The sequence below is a fragment of the Otolemur garnettii genome, unplaced genomic scaffold, assembly GCF_000181295.1.
Source record: "Otolemur garnettii isolate 467f Iridium unplaced genomic scaffold, OtoGar3 scaffold00153, whole genome shotgun sequence".
Classification (NCBI taxonomy): domain Eukaryota; kingdom Metazoa; phylum Chordata; class Mammalia; order Primates; family Galagidae; genus Otolemur; species Otolemur garnettii.
Window position 1 is genome coordinate 3192374 of NW_003852548.1, and position 9127 is coordinate 3201500.

Sequence of the window (9127 nt, forward strand, 5' to 3'; positions counted from 1 at the left end):
GCCACAACGCCCGGCTATGTTTTTGTTATTGTTGTCATTGTTGTTTAGCAGGTCCTGGCCAGTCCTAGTGCATGTGGCCAGCACCCTAACCACTGAGCAACAGGTGCCCAGCTGCCTTCGTTATTCTTAAGATATGAGCCATCAGGAAAAGGGTTCTCAACTTTTAGCATGCATCAGAATCAATTGGAGGGTTTATTTAACCACAGATTGCTGGGTTCCACTGTCAGAGTTTCTAATTCAAAAAATCCAAAGTAGGCCCAAGAATTTGAATCTCTAGAAAGTGCCAGATGATGCTGAGGCTGGTAGTCTGGTGAACATACTTTCAGAAGCACTGCTGTGAAGGAATATTGAGTCAGGTCAGAATGAAGGATATTTATAGTTTAAATAGCTGTTGGACAGTCATGAGATTCAGTCATTCAAAAGATGAAGTAGGATATCAACATTTAGATTAGAGCAATATTTAACAGTTTTGTGTGAAGCAGAACCATAAATGAATTTCATAAGAGGCAATGAGACTGGCTGACAACTATTGTGTGCTGTTCTGAAGTAATACCTTTTCTGTTCCTTGGGAATCCATAGGGTAAAGGGGTGACTAAGATGTCTGCGGGAGCTTCCACCAGGCTAGCTGCTGCCCTAACATCATGGTAACAAGGGGGATAAGCTTTGGCCACAGAGCCAGAGATGTAAGTGATGATCTTATGATAATCTTCTGATTTTTGAATAAGCTCACCAGAGTATAGTCTTTGCCTTCATGGGAAGAGCTTAGCTCAGTTGGGAATGCCCAAAGTTGGACTTGCTGTAAGTCCTACTTAATGGAAGAAAAGGTCTACTGTCATCTGAACCCTAAAGCAGGGCTCTGGAACACTGGCTCTGTAGGGGAGGAAAAATTTCTCTTTAACCTTCATAGTTCTTGATCAGGATGGACCCTGTAACAAAATACAGATTAACAAGAGACAAACAAACAGAAGTTTATTAACATGTATACCTCATATATACATGGGAGATACCCAGAAACATGAATAATTTCCAAGAGGTGGCTTATAGTTCAGACTTAAATACTGTCTTCAGTTGAAACAAAGAAAGAAGGGGACCAGTTATGGGGAGATGGAGGAAAATCAGGATAACCAAAGGTAAGGTTTGTTATGCAGATTTAAATCCAGCTTTCTCCATTGATAATAATTTGTAGTGATTAAGAGTCATCCTATATTTTCTGGTACTGAGAGACAAATACTCCTACAAATCAAGATTTTATTCAGATACACATTTTCCTTAAAAACAGTGATGTCTGCTCTGTTTTCAGAACTACTGTTTCTGTAGTTTCTCAAAATGATCAGCTCAAAATAATCCTTATGCTAAAGAGATATAGTTTATAGTACCTGACTGTACGATATGTCTTTAGCAGCTTTTAAAAATGAAAATCAGTTTCTTCCACTGTCCTAATCATTAGACTCTAATGCAAGTGCATTAGCAGGTACTTATGTCATAATATTAACTAAATTATAATTCAGATGTATTCTCCTTCTAGATTTCAGTAATATCAAATCTATCTGATATACTTGTGAATGAAGTGCCGTATACACATATATGAATACTTGATAAATATGAAGTACATCTTCCCAGAATACTTTATACTATGCCCTACATTTAGCAGAGGATATTACTCACAATTCTAGGCCCTTTTCTATAGACATCCATTTTTTTAAACTTGCCAGCAATGTAGTCATTAATCTTATTTGGTTTACTTTTAAAAGATCTTTTCCCACAGCTACACAGCAGCTATTCTTTACCCTTCTGTTGTAATGCCGGTTTCTAAGAGCTCACTTTCAGAGCATTGCTTCTAATCTTCTGTAGCAAGGGATGTATTGTGTGTGGGGAGGAATTCCATAGTCTGAATGAGGGCCCAGGGCAGTGAAATAGGTCAGCTTTAAATCATAGGCTTTGTTAATGGCTTTCTGAGCTCCACTGCTTTTCTTGCACGATTCCTGCCTCCTGCCTTTGTGGAGGTGGCTGTCAGACTTACACCCTCCGAGGATATTACTGCAAACATAAATTCCACAAAGTCTTATGCAAGATTCTTGTCTGGGGAGATCAAAGAAATACATGAGTCTCTTCATTCTTGGGAACTTGATCTAATTTTGGATAGTAAATCCTCATGAACAAAGTAACACATCACAGATTTATCGCACATGAAATGGTTAAGCACTGAAGGAGCACATCAGAAAGATTTTTTGGAAGGTCTATGTATGGAATTGATTTTCCTTTGGAAAAGTGAGAGAGGAGGTTGGTGAGAGCCGAAGAAGGCTATTTGCAGTTAATTTTCAGAAGAACCTAAAATCATGACTCTCATACAGATAGGAAACTTAAATCATATGAAATAATTTATTTTATTCCTGTTAAAGAGAACCAGAGCCTTATAGTAGTTTAAGTGGTAAAAACAGATTTTACTGAGGGGGGAGGGAGAGAAAGAGAGAGAGAGAAGGGAAGGAGAGACAGATTCAGTTTATCTCATGATGTATTTATTAGGTCTCTTGATTATGTGAAAAACTGAGTCTCTCTTATTCAAAGAGTAAAGGTTTCTTGCTTTTTGAAATCTTTTAATTGTGACTTTTACTAAGTGAATATTATTTCATAGTGGTTTGTGATCTTATTTTTGATCAAGTGTTTTAAGCTTTTGATATATTTGATAGGCTTCTCCAAATCAAATTTCCAACTCTATGTTGTAACTTTTTGACCTCAAAACTCCAAAAGGGCCCCTGTAAGTCCAAGAGAAACATAGTAAGCTTATTGGCAAGTTATCAAATTATATGGGAGATATTGTCAAATAAATGATGTTTAATCATTGAGTTATATTTGTAGAAATGTGTTAACATGTGTTCCAAAATGATATGAGATTCCTAGAAATCCGATGTCTTAGTATATGTTATCAGTCATAAATCTAATGTTAAATTGTTGCATGCCACAGAAATAATCAAATTTCCTTGTCAGTTGCATGTTATATTTATTTTATTATTATTATTATTATTATTATTTTTGGCCAGGATTGGGTTTGAACCCCCCACCTCTGGCATATGGGGCCGGCGCCCTACTCCTTTGAGCCACAGGCGCTGCCCTATTTATTTATTTTGAGGCAGAGTCTCAAGCTGTTGCCTTGGGTAGAATGCTCTGGCATCATAGCTCACAGCAACCTCCAGCTCTTGGGCTCAAGCGATCCTCTTGCCTCAATTTTTCTATTTTAAGTAGAGATGGATTCTCACTTTTGCTCAGGCTGGTCTTGAAGTCATGAGCTCAAGCTATCCACCCACCTCAGCCTCCCAGAGTGCTGGGATTACAGGTCTGAGCCACTACACCCGGCCCGTTGCATGTTATTATTATGAACCCTTATCAGATCCTTAATGCATAGGTAATGCTTTATTCTGATGCTGCTTCTAAAAGATCTTTACAAGCAACTATAACCCTAAAGTGTTGTATCTTCAAGGGGGTTTGTGAAAAGGATAAAAAGACTCTGACAGGGGTGTTGTGCTGTGGGGAAGGGAGATGGATTTGTAAACCCCAGAGTAAGGTTCTGCGTACCCGAGGCCGCTGCTGTGTGGAGAACCTTGGGTGAAGCCATTATCACTGTGTCTGACCAGTAGGCAAAACCTTCAACTGAAGACTTGAGGGATAAGAAGGAAGGAGAATACATTAAACTCAAAGTCACTGGACAGGATAGAAATGAGATTCACTTCAAAGTGAAAGTGACAACACATCTCAAGAAACTCGAAGAGTCGTACTGTCAAAGACAGGGAGTTCCAATGAGTTCATTCAGTTTTCTCTTTCAAGGTCAGAGAATTGCTGATAATCATATTTCAGAAGAACTGGGAATGGAGGAAGAAGATGTGATTGAAGTTTATTAGGAACAAACGGGGGGGGGGTGTCATTCAATAATTGAGATATTCTTTTATTATTTTTTCTTTTCCCTCAATCCTTTTTTATTTTTAAAAATAGTTCTTTTGTAATGCAGTGTTCAAAACAATTGAAAACTGACACCTCATCTCTTTAAAACATCTTGTAGTTGGAATTCTAGGGCTCATTATTCATTATCATTTGCTTTCATTGTGCTGATTTTTGGTGATCAAACCTCAGTCCCCTTCGTATTGCCCACTCTGTTTTAAAACTTACATGTGTGCGCAGACAGGCCACCATTTTCAGGACTGTGTATTTTCAGGCTTGTGGTGATAAATAAGATCAGCCAATGCAAGACGTGTTCATAATGACTTTCCATTTGGCCCTGAAGTTCTAGCATGTGATTGCTTTATTCCTGGACTGTGACTTTCAGTGGGCGATGGAAGTTTTTCAGAGAAATGAACTGTAGAAAAATGGCCTTTCCTTAACTTGAAGCTACTTTTTAAATCTGAGGATCTGAACCAAAAGAAGAGAAATATCAAGTTGGAGTCAAGATGACGGATAAAGTGAGAATAATGACTAACTCCAAAGATGGCTTCACTGAAGAGAAGGCATTTTAAGATTTTTTAAAAATCTTGTTGGAAGATCCCAGAAAAATTCTAATTTTCATTAGCAAATAATAAAGTTATTCATGCAGAAGTGCTCTTCTTCTTCTTCTTCTTCTTTTTTTTTTTTTTGGAGACAGAGTCTTACTACGTCATCCTCAGTAGTGTGCTATCGCATCACACCTCACAGCAACTTCAAACTTTTGGGCTTAAGCAATTCTCTCGCCTCAGCTTCCCAAGTAGCTGGGACTACAGGCACCCAGGACTACAATGCCTGGCTATTTTTTTGTTGTAGTTGTTATTGTTGTTTGCTTGGCCCAGGCTGGGTTGGAACTCTGCAGCTTTGGTGTAGCTGGCTGGCACCACTGAGCTACAGGTGCAAAACCATCTCTTCTTGGTTTTATTTGTACTTTTTGGCCTGGGATATGGATTTTAAATGGACATTGTATCAGCTTCATTTAAATACATGATATCTGTAAAATAAAAAAAAAAAAGACTGACAAGTATTCTGAAATACAGACCTATGCTGATGACTTTGAGATTACTCATTTGGACTGGATAAGAATTTCAAAAACTGGCCAAGCGCCGGTTGCTCATGCCTGTAATCCTAGCACTCTGGGAGGCCCAGGCAGGTGGATCGCCTGAGCTCACATGTTCCAGACCAGCCTGAGCCAGAGAAAGACCTCATCTCTAAAAATAGCTGGGTGTTGTGGCAGGTGCCTGTAGTCCCAGCTACTTGGGGGGTCGAGGCAGGCAGGATAATTGCTTTGAGAAGGCCAAAGGGACTCCAATCTGCACTTTCTTTCCTCCTCCCCTTCCGCACCCCTTTCAGCACGTAGGCCTTGCAGAAATCGGCTGTTAAACAAGCATATCCTGCAGACACAGGGGATTAGCCCAGAGTCACAGCAGCTCTGTAAAACCGCATTCCTATCCTTGGTTCCCCTGGTAACTAACCAACCCTCAACCCTGTAAATCTAACCTCGCAAAGATTCCACCTACCACTCTCCCCCCTCGTCTGAAAAAGGTATAAAAAACCCATTCTTTTTTCATGCAGATGCCAGGAATTGGGATATGAATCCATCTCTGTGGGCTAGCCAATAAAAGACCCCATACCTAATTTGAACTCAGTGTGCTGGTGTTTTCTCTATAATTCCACTCGAGTTGGGTACAACAGCTTGAGCCCAGGAGTTTGAGGTTGCTGTGAGCTATGATGTCACTGTACTCTACCAAGGATGACAAAGTGAGACTCTGCCTCCAGAAAAAAAAAAAAAGTATTTCAAAAATGAAAAAAAAAAAAACTGGACTCATAATAAGATTTACGGACCTAACATCAGGCAGATGTTATAACAAAGGAAAACTAAAAACAGCATAGATTTATATGAATAAAGGAATGTTGAGATGAATTGCAAATGTCCACAAAACTGGTTTTTCCACAAGCGGAAGGAAGTTAATTAAAACTACCTCCAGATAGAGAAAAATGTGCATATCTATCAGCTACCTACAGCTTACAGAGAGTTGCAAAATAGCTCAAAGACAATGAATAGGGCTAGAATCTGATAACCCCGAAAGGCGGAGTTTTTCCTCTGCAACACTCAGTGCTCAAAGTACCTCAGTGGTACTTGAGCTTGGTGAATGGAGGGGTTAAAGGCCAGGGAAGTTAGATTAGGAATTTAGGAAGAGTGATTAAGTCAGAAAAGATAAACTCATTTAGCTGGACTTGCAGTAAAACTAATATGAAATAGTGATTTATTCAGATCGAAGGAGAAGGTTTGATTTCAGATTCTCTAGGTCTTGAATGCATGAAGTTCCAGGGTGTGTATTGATGGAGTTCAGGACACACTACTCAAAAATATGGCACTTTGACATATTGAATATTTTAATCTAAAGGAATTTGAAAATGGCAAGTTCAGGAAGGACTCTCTGAACTTCCCCTGAAGCAGATGATGAGGCTGTGAGAGCCAAACCAGCTCCATTTTGTTGTTTACTGCACAAGCCCCATTCCTAGCTGTTTACTGCACAAGCCCCATTCCTAGCTGTTTACTGCACAAGCCCCATTCCTAGCTGTTTACTGCATAAGCTCCATTCCTAGCCCTTCACCCCAACCTCTGCCAGTAAAACCTGCAGGGCCACTCCCTGCTGCCTCCCCCACCCCTGGTTCCACAGCCATTGTGAACCATAAACTGAGTCACCTTAGGCAAACAGCTGCCATAATAAACAATAAGTTTCTATTACCTTGAAATACAGGTAAGCCACCTAATCAGGCTGCACCAACTAAGAGACCCCCCCACCCCTCACCTGTACCAATCCAAATTCTCCTTTACTAGTGAAATCATCAACCACCAATGCAAATCCTCCTTTATTAATGAAATCACCAACCACCAATCAAAAGTGTACTCATACTCTTCTTCCCCTCTTGCTTTCTGTACCCCATAAAAACCTCACACACCCCAGGTTCGGGGCTCTTCCTCGGCTTGCATGCCAGGAGAGACCAGGCCCGGGCTTGAATAAAACTCACCTCTTGCTTTTTACATCGGAGTGTGTCTCGGATTTGTCTGCTGGGGCCTTTTGGGAGAATTTCGGACATAACAAAGTGAAAGACAGGACAAAAGTTAAAGAAAGTTTAGAATGTTTAAAGATTGTCTGTGCAGGTTAAATGAAGAAAAGGATTTGTGAAAGAATTTACATGTGATTCAGTTGACTATGTATTTCCTTTAAAATCTTTTTACATGTAAGGTGGAACACATGAATAGAACAATCAAAAAAACCAGTTTAGGGAAAGTAGGCCAGGAAACAAACTTACAGTGGGTAAGCATCCCTCCCTTGGTGTTATTTAAGATTAGATGTACTCCCACTAAGAGGACAGGATTTTCATCATATAAAGTCTTATATCACAAGACCACCCCCCTTACTATGAAGCTTGCCAGGATCCCCCCGGGAATTGGGGAAAATAGAAAAGCAAATGACTTTTTGGAAATATAAATGGACCTATGATGGGAGATATGATGGTCTTGTGACATGTGTGTTTGAGTGTGGTGCTGACTTTTTAGAGAAGATTAGAGTTCCCCAGGGATTTATGACCATTGTATTTTTTTTACTTTTGTGGGGGGTAGGCCCTGCTTCTAGGCAGAAAAGGTATCCAGAAACTCAAATGCCTTCAATTAAATATATATTTTTAGTCCAAAGTGGCATATTTTTGGATGGCATGTCCTGATTCCCTTCATCCAATTATAACAAGTCAATTTAGTGAGAGCCCTCCACCCTTGATATCTGATCAGTCTGGTCTGTGTTTAGTGAGAATCCTGTTTAGTCAGTTTAGCAAGAACTCTCCCTACTTTCAATGTCTTATCTTAGTAATTTTTCTATCCACTGACCCACTCATTCTGTGCATTGGCTATAAATCCCCAGCTGTCTTTGCTATATTTGTGGTTCAACTCTCTCCTTTATTGAGATAGTCTTGACACCTATCACAATAGTCCTGAATAAAGTCTTTCTTGCCATTAAAAAATACCAGAACATTTTTTCTTTAACAGAAAGGATATTAAGAGTCTATAAGTTATCTTTGCTTCAGCCTATACCTATTGCTTTTTTTCATAAAATTTCATTGTCATATGATGGGGTTCAGGACACACTACACCCAAATAAGGCACTCTGGCAAGTTACTGAACAATTTAATATGAAGGAATTTGAAAAAACAGCAGGAGCTGGAAGGTTGCTCTGAATTACCTCCACCCTTCTCTTTTCTCTTATAGAAGGTCATAAAACTTAGGAAGGATTCTCTGACCTTCCTCTGAAGCAGATCATGAGACTGTCATGTGAAAGATGCCCCCCTAGTACCCAGAGGAAAGAAGCATCCTTATCCCTGATGACGAAGGGACACAGAGAGAAATCTGAACAAACAGGCCTTGCTAAGTTTCCCCCAGTTTATTCTTCTCAGATCACACCCACTTTGTGCTATCAAATTCCTCTATGACTCTTCACTTTTCATCACACCACTCTAAAAAACACTTAAGTTTAATCATTTCGTCAGGTCTTCATTTCCTCATGAAGGCTCCCATGTTTCATAAACCTTAAATAAATTTGTATGCTTTTCTCATAAAAAGCATTTCCAATATGACTTTTGTTTCACAGGCTCCTGATAATGAAACTAAGACGGTTAGAAGGAAAACATTTTCTTTCTGGTACATATCTCCACCATGATGCTGCTAAGAACATTAGGTCAATACGTTGGCCAGCTCATTTTATTGACTTAAAATTTGATATTCTTCAAGCTGTTATTTTTGATACTTTGCTTACTGAGCCTTCCTAAACCTAAGATACTAAAGTATAAGAACACTTCCCACGTATTTTCTTTGCTTTTTTGAGTTGACAACAATTGTTTAGAACATGTTTCCAGTTCCAAATGAGTAATATTTACTGAGAAATCAAGTTCAGGGTTATTCTGTGTTGGCTATTTTGGGGACTCAGTTTTACTCATTCATTCAAGGGCTATTTTTGATCACCTGTTTGTCAGTGATTGTGATAGACCTGCGGGTTAAAGTTGTGAATGAGACTCACATGGTCACTGACCTTCATGGTGCTTACAGTTTAGGCTCTAAACAAAGAAAATCCTAGGCCTCCATTCAGGTTATCCCTATGGGTAA

At 39.4% G+C, this 9127-nt stretch overlaps 1 pseudogene; it reads left to right on the forward strand.

Moving 5' to 3' along the window:
* Window positions 1-777: 777 nt before the first annotated feature.
* Window positions 778-3995, forward strand: LOC111728377 (annotated as a pseudogene).
* The last annotated feature ends 5132 nt before the right edge of the window (window positions 3996-9127 follow it).